We start from the raw sequence: 12,796 nt of genomic DNA, 5'->3' as shown, positions 1-12,796 counted from the left end.
CAGTCCGTTCTATATAAACAAAACAAAAAATATAGAACAACCACCTGTTTGCGTAGTGCCTTATTGAGAACTTGGGTCAATGGCTTCGTGGGGTCTAAGCCACACCGAATCCTACCTTCATCTCTTACTGACTGAAATCGGTACTCACCTTACCAGGCAAAGGTTTTACAGTCGTCTTGGGTCCAACCTATATGGTCGCGAGCCCAGGAGAGGCTGCAAGCGGTGTCGTGCTATAGGCAAAGACACTCACGTCAGTCGCCTGCTGTCGTTGACTATTAACGCCTAATTTCGTCGCACTGTCTTAAAACATACCTTCGTCGTACGTCGCACATTGATTGCTCCGGTTATTTCATACGGTGTTGCTTGTCTGTTAAAATATTCAGATACGATCGATTGCCGGCCTGCCTAGTGCACTTTGCCCCCAGTGCGATTGACGGCAGCTATAGCTTTCTGGATCTTATACATAAAGTATAACGTTTACAATATGGAAGAGCAAATAAGGAGTTGTAAGTTGAGAGTTGGACTTGCCGATGGATTTCAGCGACCTAAAGTATCTGCAGTTGATAATTGGTTGTTTGGTAAAACAGTTCATGGATATGATGTCATTTGTTTACGATACGACTTTCTAGCATACTATTTGGATATAAAAAAATTGTAAATTTGTGGTAAGATCTTATGGGACCAAACGCCGTTGCTCTCGGTTTTTAACGAAGGCCGTCCGCCACAGTGCTGTCCGTGGTGAGAGGTAATGCCTGAAATGTGATATTCTCAGCACACTCTTGACGCTGTGGGTCTCGGAATAATGAATTACCTACGATTTCCGAAATGGAATATTCCATGCGTCTAGCTCCAACTACTATTCCACATTCAGAGTCTGTTAATTTCCATCATGCGGCCGTAATCACGTCGAACATCTTTTCACAATAACCACGTGAGTACAAATGACAGCTCCGCCAATAAACTGTCCTTTTATATCTTGTGTCTGCGATACTACCGTTATTTATATATGTACATATGCAAATGCGCATATGCTGTTCTGTGACTTTCGTCACCTCAGTGTTCTTTTTTATAATGTGCTGCTTATAACATAATCCTGCACCTCAACAGGTATGAGAAGGGGAGGTTGGCAAAACTTATAGGTGACAGCATAGGTGGGGGTGGTGGGATCACTCATGGGAAAATTCCGGTAGTTGTGGGTGTTAGAGCTGTACCTTTTTTAGATTGAAGTCAGCTGATAGGTATTCCTGCTTAAGGGAAGTCTCTCTAACAAAGAAACCACTTTCTACAAAGCTTGGGTATCCGATTAATGAGGGAATTAGTATATTTCATCAAAATATACAAGGTATTAGAGATAAAGTTAGTGAACTGCTTATAGATGTTGACTCTGAAATTATTGGTATACCTGAACACTTCTTAAATAAGGAGATAATTCAGAGGCTTCCTTTACCAGGATACAGGTTGGCTGGCAGCTTTTCTAGGAGCTCTTTGCGGTGTGGGGGAGTAGCCATGTATGTGAAAAACGGTATCCCATTTGAGTCAATTGATGTTTCAAAGTACTGCACTGAAAAGGTGTTTGAATGTTGTGTAGGTGTGGTTAAATTTAGTGGAGCTAAACTTCTTACTGTTGTTATTTATAGATCCCCAGACTCCAATTTCACAACATTTTTGCTAAAGCTAGAGGAGGTTCTTGGTTCACTTTATAGGAAATACAAAAAGTTAGTTATATGTGGTGACTTCAATATTAATTGTATAAGTGATTGTGCAAGGAAAAGGATGCTGGTAGACCTCCTTAATTCATATAATCTTATGCAAACCGTATTCTTTCCAACGAGAGTGCAAGGAAACAGTAGAACAACCATAGACAATATTTTTGTTCATTCGTCATTATTAGAAGGGCATTCTGTTAGCAAAAAGGTGAATGGCCTTTCAGATCATGATGCACAAATTTTAAGTCTAAAAGATTTTTTTGCTGCAACACATGTTAAATATAGTTACCAACTTCTTAGGAAAGCTGATCCAGTTGCTGTACATACTTTTGTAAACCTTATCAAGGAACAAGAGTGGCAAGATGTTTATAGTGCTGATACAGTAGACGATAAATATAATGCTTTCCTCAAGACTTTTCTCGTGCTCTTTGAAAGTTGCTTTCCGTTAGAACGTTCAAAACAGGGTACTAGCACAAACAGGCAGCCTGGGTGGCTGACTAATGGGATAAGAATATCTTGTAGAACAAAGTGGCAATTATATCAAAACGTTAGAAACAGTCAAAATCTAAATGCAGCAGCCCATTACAAACAGTATTGTAAGGTGCTTAAAAAAGTTATTAGGAAGGCAAAAAGTATGTGGTATGCAGATAGAATAGCTAAGTCTCAGGATAAAATTAAAACCATATGGTCAGTCGTAAAGGAAGTGGCTGGTCTGCAGAGACAGGTCGAGAATATAGAATCAGTGCGTAGTGGGGATGTCCGTGTTACTGATAAGTCGTATATATGTACAGTACTTAATAATCACTTTCTGAATATAGCAGGTGAACTAAATATAAACCTAGTCCCAACAGGGAATCATATAGCGCTCTTAGAAAAAAGTGTTCCGAGACTGTTACCTGAAATGCTCCTCCATGATACTGACAAGAGGGAGATTGAGTTAATAATTAAATCACTAAAGACCAAGAACTCTCATGGATATGACGGGGTATCTAGAAGAATACTGAAGTATTGTTCCACTTATGTTAGCTCAGTACTTAGCCATATCTGTAACTTTTCCTTTAGGAGTGGTCGGTTTCCTGGCCGATTAAAGTACTCGGTAGTGAAGCCACTTTATAAAAAGGGAGACAGGGATAATGTTGACAATTATAGACCTATTTCTATGCCATCGGTGTTTGCTAAAGTTAGCGAGAGGGTTGTATATACAAGGTTACTGCAGCATTTAAATTCACATAATTTGCTGTCAAATGTACAGTTTGGTTTTAGAAATGGCTTAACAACTGAAAATGCTATAGTCTCTTTTCTCTGTGAGGTTTTGGACGGATTAAATAAAAGGTTGCGAACGTTAGGTGTTTTCTTTGATTTAACGAAGGCTTTTGACTGTGTTGACCACAAAATATTACTGCAGAAGTTGGAACATTATGGAGTAAGGGGAGTAGCTTACAATTGGTTCGCCTCCTACTTTAACAACAGAAAGCAGAAGGTAATCCTCCGCAATATTGAGAGTGGTAATGATGTTCAGTCCCAATGGGGCACTGTTAAATGGGGCGTTCCCCAGGGGTCGATGCTGGGGCAACTGCTGTTTCTTATTTATATAAATGATATGCCTTCTAGTATTACAGGTGATTCAAAAATATTTCTGTTTGCTGATGACACCACCTTGGTAGTGAAGGATCTTGTGTGTGATATTGAAACATTATCAAATAATGTAGTTCATGATATAAGTTCGTGGCTTGTGGAAAATAATTTGATGCTAAATCACAGTAAGACTCAGTTTTTACAGTTTCTAACTCACAATTCAACAAGAACTGACATTTTAATCAGACAGAATGGGCATGTTATAAGCGAGACGGAACAGTTTAAATTCCTAGGCGGATGGATAGATAGTAAGCTGTTGTGGAAAGCCCATGTTCAGAATCTTGTTCATAAACTAAATGCCGCTTTATTTACCATTAGAACAGTATCTGAAATAAGTGACATTTCAACACGAAAAGTAGTATACTTCGCATATTTTCATACGCTTATGTCATATGGTATTATTTTTTGGGGTAATTCTTCTGATTCAAAAAGGGTATTTTTGGCTCAAAAACGGGCTGTTCGAGCTATGTATGGTGTAAGTTCGAAAACCTCTTGTCGACCCCTATTCAATAGTCTGGGAATTTTGACATTGCCCTCACAGTATGTATTTTCTTTAATGTCGTTTGTTGTTAGCAATATTAGCTTATTCCCAAGAGTTAGCAGCTTTCACTCAGTCAATACTAGGCAGAAATCAAATCTGCATGTGGAATGCACTTCCTTGACTCTTACGCAGAAACTAGTGCAGTATTCTGCTGCATCCATTTTCAATAAGCTACCACAAGAACTCAAAAATCTTAGCAGTAGCCCAAACACTTTTAAGTCTAAACTGAAGAGTTTCCTCATGGCTCACTCCTTCTATTCTGTCGAGGAGCTCCTGGAAGAGCTAAAAAATTAAGCAAATTCCAGTGTTACATTCTTGATTTTCTTTATTTAAACTAACGACTTGTCGCCTGAATATGTTTCTTATATTTCATTTGATCTGTTTCTACAATCGTGTTATAATTTCATGTATTGACTCGTTCCATGACCATGGAGACCTCTCCTAAATGTGGTCCCACGGAACAATAAATAAATGAATAAATAAAATAAATAATCCAGGAAAGCAGTGGCGGAAATAGAAATATCAGTATTTCACACAAGGTCAGGTTCAAAATGGTTCAAATGGCTCTGAGCACTATGGGACTTAACATCTAAGGTCATCAGTCCGCTAGAACTTAGAACTACTTAAAACTAACTAACCTAAGGACATCACACACATCCATGCCCGAGGCAGGATTCGAACCTGCGACCGTAGCGGTCGCGCGGTTCCAGACTGAAGCGCCTAGAACCGCACGGTCACTCTGGCCGGCCACAAGGTCAGGTCTTTACCATTATGAAAGCATCCACTGAAATGAATTTCAAAAAAATTGTTCAAAAGGCTCTGAGCACTATGGGACTCAACTGCTGAGGTCATAAGTCCCCTAGAACTTAGAACTACTTAAACCGAACTAACCTAAGGACAACACACACATCCATGCCCGAGGCAGGATTCGAACCTGCGACCGTAGCGGTCGCGCGGTTCCAGACTGTAGCGCCAGAACCGCTCGGCCACCAGCGGCCGGCAATGAATTTCAAATTTGCCGTATTTCTATTCAATTCATGATGGTGACACTGTAATTTTTAATGACTATTCGGCATGGTAAACAAATAGCATTTACTCGAGAACAATGAAGCGAAGACTCGACCGAAACAAAATTACGCAAGGCCATATGCAATTCACCACTGTTAACAGTGTGGGTGCAATGAAATCATATTAATTGAGCCCTCGATCGAACATCGCGTAGCATTGTTTTAGCTGTTTGCTGTGTTCAGCACGCCTGGACTGAGACTGTCGACATAACTGTTAACGTGAGCGTTTCATTAGTGCTGTAACGCTGCACACATTGGATTAATTCCATCTTCACGCGCAGGCTATCGTAAAACTGTAACAAATCGCCCTTTGCAAGCTGCCGCGTTTCAGTATAACAGACAGAACGTGTTTGTCGACCAATGATACGCTCCAAGTAGAAACAAATATGCAAATTCTATGCCATTTGAAATGAGACGAATCGACTGTTTGACCAGGATTTAACTATATCGGTTATTTATGCGCTGGCTTTCGAGGATACTGCACGGCGAACGATTTGGCAATGAATTATTTACAAGTAACCCAAAATCAGTAATCCTTGTATAATGATCATATTTTTTTATCAACAGATCTAACGCTCAGCTGTCCTCTTTTCACAAAAAATAAACTCAGATGAGTTTATAACGCTTGCAGAAGTGGGGTAATGTTTTCATCCCTATAAAAGCTTGTAAATTAATATTTGATAACTAGCCACCCGGTGGAGGATTTACAAATGATTAAATTTTCTTGCGATGGCGAGTGAGCTCTTTCCTCATTTACACGAACAGCGCAGAGAACGGGCTCCGATTCTGGTGAGCAATAGATACGTTATTTAGTTTCGGACAGCCATGGGCCAATAACTTGCAGTAACTCTACGGTGTTGAATCACAGTACTACGACCATGTCCAACCACAAAGGAGTTCACGATATACAGGTTGCTTCACAATTCCTATTACAGGCTTCTAGAGGATGTAGAGGGGACATAGTAAATAGATCTGATAATGAGTCCATGACCATAAATGTGCCATTTGGATGTAAAATAAGTAGGATAATCGGATCTCTTTCAAACCTATCGCTTCTGGGTAGGCACAGCGCGGAGCTAACTAACTTGTGTGCTTTACAGAAGTCCGCGGCATAGGCAATGTTTCAAGAACTTGTCGTCGAGTTTCTCTTCTAAGTGAAGAAGACAGTCCCCTTCATCGAAGTCGAAAGGGCGTCGCGTCCATGGAGCACCGCAGTCAACCCTCCTAATTAACGAAAGTGTCAGTTTCTCGCAGCCGTTGTTGTATGTAGTACGTCGGAAATGATTATGTTATGTCATAAACACAGACTGACGGCGGCACCCTCTTCTCTTGTCGCTTCTCTTTTAAAAGAACAAACGTGGAGATAGGGACGATAGAAATTAAAACGGCTGCCTGACTTCCGATTCCCAATTAGTAGGCACATTTAACGCTACATGCTAATCTTCTGCTGTCTTGACTTCATCTCTTCTAGCACGGGTTTCTTATTATTAATTAATTTGTTGCAGAAGGCAGTGGAGCAGTTCTACATGCCAGAAATCGGACAGATGTAAAAACTTTCATGTATTTCGGTAAACATATACAGGGAAGTGCGAGATAGCATGTTACAATTAAAATATCGGATGCTACATACATGAGAATAGCACAAACGTAACACTAAAAACGTCTTACTGCAGGACAAGACAAAGGGAACAATTATGCAATATAAACGAGCGTTCTGTTAACGCGTCCAGCCTTTGATCAGAGAGAGAGTGTGTATACTGAGAGAGAACTTTCAATGATTATCATCCACGAGAAGGCATAAACAAAATCCCAGGCAGGAGCAGTTCAAGGTACTGTCGCGCAAGCACAGTTAGCTTCGTCGCACCTACCGATCGACACGCAAACCCTTACGTTTCTGATGGTTCACGATCGAAGTAATCGCAGTTACAATAACTTTAATGCGAAACAGCACTAGCCGGAGTTGTAAGGTCCGTCCATGGCTGTTACGGGGGGAGTAAGCAAGCACAAAGACACACAAATGGCGACAACTTCTGCCTTAGGACCTACGCCAACTATAGCTGGAGTCGCGAATAATGGCGTCGAGCTTAGGCTTGTTCTGGACACCTACGTCACGCGTTCTCCGACAGCCAACGAGCGTTCTATAGTGTTCTGTTCTGAATGTCGTAGGCAAAGCGAACATTGCACCTGATCGTTGTGATTTATGTGGTGAATTTTTATTCCATTTGTTGAGAATTGTCATCACTGACGGTGATGGCAAGCGACAGATACTACATCTACATCTACATCTACATTTATACTCCGCAAGCCACCCAACGGTGTGTGGCGGAGGGCACTTTACGTGCCACTGTCATTACCTCCGTTTCCTGTTCCAGTCGCGTATGGTTCGCGGGAAGAACGACTGTCTGAAAGCCTCCGTGCGCGCTCGAGTCTCTCTAATTTTACATTCGTGATCTCCTCGGGAGGTATAAGTAGGGCGAAGCAATATATTCGATACCTCATCCAGAAACGCACCCTCTCGAAACCTGGCGAGCAAGCTACCCCGCGATGCAGAGCGCCTCTCTTGCAGAGTCTGCCACTTGAGTGTATTAAACATCTCCGTAACGCTATCACGGTTACCAAATAACCCTGTGACGAAACGCGTCGCTCTTCTTTGGATCTTCTCTATCTCCTCCGTCAACCCGATCTGGTACGGATCCCACACTGTTGAGCAATACTCAAGTATAGGTCGAACGAGTGTTTTGTAACCCACCTCCTTTGTTGATGGACTACATTTTCTAAGCACTCTCCCAATGAATCTCAACCTGGTACCCGCCTTACCAACAATTAATTTTATATGATCATTCCACTTCAAATCGTTCCGCACGCATACTCCCAGATATTTTACAGAAGTAACTGCTACCAGTGTTTGTTCCGCTATCATATAATCATACAATAAAGGATCCTTCTTTCTATGTATTCGCAATACATTACATTTGTCTATGTTAAGGGACAGTTGCCACTCCCTGCACCAAGTGCCTATCCGCTGCAGATCTTCCTGCATTTCGCTACAATTTTCTAACGCTGCAACTTCTCTGTATACTACAGCATCATCCGCGAAAAGCCGCATGGAACTTCCGACACTATCTACTAGGTCATTTATATATATTGTGAAAAGCAATGGTCCCATAACACTCCCCTGTGGCACGCCAGAGGTTACTTTAACGTCTGTAGACGTCTCTCCATTGATAACATCATGCTGTGTTCTGTTTGCTAAAAACTCTTCAATCCAGCCACACAGCTGGTCTGATCTTCCGTAGGCTCTTACTTTGTTTATCAGACGACAGTGCGGAACTGTATCGAACGCCTTCCGGAAGTCAAGGAAAATAGCATCTACCTGGGAGCCGGTATCTAATATTTTCTGGGTCTCATGAACAAATAAAGCGAGTTGGGTCTCACACGATCGCTGATTCCGGAATCCATGTTGATTCCTACAGAGTAGATTCTGGGTTTCCAAAAACGACATGATACTCGAGCAAAAAACATGTTCTAAGATTCTACAACAGATCGACGTCAGAGATATAGGTCTATAGTTTTGCGCATCTGCTCGACGACCCTTCTTGAAGACTGGGACTACCTGTGCTCTTTTCCAATCATTTGGAACCTTCCGTTCCTCTAGAGACTTGCGGTACACGGCTGTTAGAAGGGGGGCAAGTTCTTTCGCGTACTCTGTGTAGAGTCGATTGGTATCCCGTCAGGTCCAGTGGACTTTCCTCTGTTGAGTGATTCCAGTTGCTTTTCTATTCCTTGGACACTTATTTCGATGTCAGCCATTTTTTCGTTTGTGCGAGGATTTAGAGAAGGAACTGCAGTGCGGTCTTCCTCTGTGAAACAGTTTTGGAAAATCATACTCTGCGAGAGAGGCGCTCTGCATCGCGGTATAGCTTGCTCGCCAGTTTTCGAGAAAAATATTTGCAGTATACACGCTTCCATCAAGCGCAAAGTACGTCTATGCGCGTACCTCATTTCTCGCTTGGAAGGGGCAACAATGCAGACCCCATCCGCCAGCAGAAAGATAAGCCTGTAGTTATAATAACCGTAGCGACGGTTAAGTTTTGTTCCGACCCGCAAGGCCTGGTCTCACGGTTCGCGATTCCGAGGTTGCGTTCCCTGCAGCGGCGGCAATCCGGCGAAAAGGGAGGGACAGACTTGTGTCCCTCAACCACAAAGAAGCTATGGTCTGGAATCCAAATTCACAGCTCGAACAGCCTTTGTGGCTGTTCGCCTTATTGCAAATTACTAGGAATAAAAGGTTCGGAAAATCAGCCCCCCGCGCCCCTCTCCCCCCCCCTCCCCACACACACACACACACACACACACACACACGCACAGAGAGAGAGATGGAGAGAGAGAGAGAGAGAGAGAGAGAGAGAGACAACAGTCCTCTGGTTAGGTAAGTCTATAGTAATATCCGACGGCAGCGAAAATTAGTTTGATGTGATTTAATTGACGATTAATTTCAACGACTTTCTGAATATCAATCATTTCGACCTATATGATACATCAAATGATTCGGAAATTTGCGTATAGTTTGAATCAATGGTTAGAAAAATAAAATGTATTTTGATACGATACTCTTTCTTAATCATAAAGGATAGACAGTGAGGCAGTCGTTCTGTGGTGTGCGTACTGTAAGACCTTCGGTACACACACCATCAGATTATTTGACTTGAAGTAGGCGAGTGTCAGCAATATGTCTCGTGGTCTTATCGTGGCGTGTTTATCTTCTGCCGTTAGGTCAGACGATAGAAATGCCACTTGCACGCTTAGAGTAGCAGATTGACGGTGACCAACTTTAAACAGAACTTGATTAATTTTCACACACATTTATTAAAATAATAACAATCATAAACCTTACTTAACTTGATTCTGGATGCTATTTACAATTGGCAATCTGAAGTGCCTTTGGTCTTGGTACGTTAATCTTATTCTCCCATATCTCTGATACTTGACAAAGTGTCTATACATTTCTGTTCATGGCTATGTACAGGAATATGATAATCTTATTACGTGCAGACTGAAACTTGACTACAGACTGATGCAGACTGACTAATCGGAGGTCTGCACACTCGTTATAATACCTCGAGCGTTCAGGTATCACTGCGCGAGTGTGATCCGCGAGGAGAAAAGGTTCTACGTTAGCAGCAATCTCATTGGCTGCGTTGCATATTAATACGCGGATCGGCGGAAGCAGACTTTGGTCCGTCTTTATGGCAGCGCCATCTCGTAGAGCGGAGACGGACGAGCGCTGCGCCTGCGCTGTTGTGCTTAGCGGGGCGCGCTCTAGTGGGAAAGTTGTGTACGCGCTGACTACGCGGAACTATGTACACAACACGTTCCTTCTGCACATCTTGTGGTAGGCTAGAGAAAAGTCTGTGCTCTACAAGTACATTTCTGAACATTATTCCTTATGAAAACTTAATCTACTAACTCCCATCTTCAACCCCTAGAAGCCTACAATAGAAATTGTGAACCACCCCGTACGGAAATGATCTGATGGGTGACTTCGTGAAAGATACTACTGTGTATCAGAAAGCTGTAGCGAAATGCGCAACTCCTGCAGAGGGGTGACGATTAGAGCAGGTCAGGCTGTTGACTCTCAACACAAATAAATATAATGTTAATTTATGAGAGAATATCTGCTGATTCGGTAACTTTTTACTAACATTTAATTAACACAACGCGTTTTGCCAGCTTGCTGCCATCATCAGTGCCTTACAGTTACATGTCCCGGTACACTATATTACCCTGGGGTATGATGAGGTTCATTTCCTGGGAGTGCTAGTGAGGTTACGTATTGAAATATAACACTGTAAAGAAATACGCATTTATTTTAGTCTGTACTACAAGCGGGTTGCATGTCTTAAACAAGTTCATTGGTGTATTTACTTACACATTTGCTGGAAATTTAGTTGCGTGGCACACAGAGTGCAATAACAAATGTATCACCACTTAACGCTTTCACGTTCAGAGTTTACGTCATCCCACAGAAGATTAACTTCTTTCAGTTGCTAAGACAGTACATACGAGTGTGAGTCAAATTAAAACCTTAAATTTGTAATAACAAATCGAAATTTCGCGCCGTTATCCTGTAAGTTTGTAAGCGTGCTACAAACAGCGTACAGAATGGCCTGTAGGTGGCAGCATAGTGCAGATGCACACATACCGCCGCAGTATCAGTATAAAGATAGCCGCCCCACTTGCGACTTGCACCAGGGAGGAACAGCGTCCTGTTATTCGGTTTTTGCGTAATGAAGGTGTGAAACCTATTGAAATTCATCTACGAATGAAGGTTCAGTACGGTGATACATGTTTGTCACAGCAGCAAGTCTACGAATGGAGTAGGGAGTTCGCAAATGGTGTGACTTCAGTGAAGATGCTCCTCGTCCAAGTCAGGCACAACGAGTTGTGATTCCACAGGACATTGCAGCAGTTGAAGCCATAGTGAAGGAATACCCCCGAGTGACACTAAATGACATTGCAGCATGTCTCATAATATGAAAAGATCAGCAGATTCCTCAAACTGGGGAACTATCAAGAATGGGGTTCCACAAGGGTCGGTCTTGGGTCCTTTGTTGTTCTTAATATATATTAATGACTTGCCATTCTATATTCATGAAGAGGCAAAGTTAGTTCTATTTGCTGATGATACAAGTATAGTAATCACACCTGACAAACAACAATTAAGTGATGAAATTGTCAATAACGTCTTTCAGAAAATTATTAAGTGGTTCCTTGTAAACGGACTCTCACTGAATTTTGATAAGACACAGTACATACAGTTCCGTACAGTAAATGGTATGACGCCATTAATAAATATAGACCTTAATCAGAAGCATGTAGCTAAGGTAGAATATTCAAAATTTTTAGGTGTGTTCATTGATGAGAGATTAAATTGGAAGAAACACATTGATGATCTGCTGAAACGTTTGAGTTCAGCTACTTATGCAATAAGGATTATTGCAAATTTTGGTGATAAACATCTTAGTAAATTAGCTTACTACGCCTATTTTCACTCATTGCTTGCGTATGGCATCATATTTTGGGGTAATTCATCACTGAGGAATAAAGTATTTATTGCACAAAAGCGCGTAATCAGAATGATAGCTGGAGTCCACCCAAGATCATCCTGCAAACATTTATTTAAGGATCTAGGGATATTCACAGTAGCTTCTCAGTATATATACTCTCTTATGAAATGTGTTATTCACAACCAAAACCAATTCAAAAGTAATGGCAACGTGCATAACTACAATACTAGGAGAAAGGATGATCTTCACTATTCGGGATTAAATCTAACTTTGGCACAGAAAGGGGTGAATTATACTGCCACTAAAGTCTTTGGTCACTTACCAAATAGTATCAAAAGTCTGACAGATAACCAACAAGTATTTAAGAAGAAATTAAAAGAATTTCTGAATGACAATTCATTCTACTCCATAGAGGAATTTTTAGATATAAATTAAGAAAAAAGAAAAAAAAACAAAAAAATATAAAAAAATAAAAAATAAAAAACGTTGTTATATTAACTTAATTATGTTGTTAAATTAACTCAATTATGTCATGTATTGGAAAATTTGACTCGTTCCACATCATTACGAAATATCGTATTCATGATCCATGGAACTAGTATTAATCTAATCTAATCTAATCTCTAATCTAATCTAATCTACAGATTAGTCACGGGTCAGCACACCACATTGTGCATGATGCGCTCCAGTTTCATAAAGTGTCTGCAAGATGGGTGCCACGGCAGCTGACTCCTGAAATGAGAGAACCACGTGTTGATGCTTGTGAAGAACTTCTTCGCC

This window comes from Schistocerca nitens, chromosome 1 (genome assembly GCF_023898315.1).
Source record: "Schistocerca nitens isolate TAMUIC-IGC-003100 chromosome 1, iqSchNite1.1, whole genome shotgun sequence".
Classification (NCBI taxonomy): domain Eukaryota; kingdom Metazoa; phylum Arthropoda; class Insecta; order Orthoptera; family Acrididae; genus Schistocerca; species Schistocerca nitens.
This window is presented reverse-complemented; position numbering follows the sequence as displayed.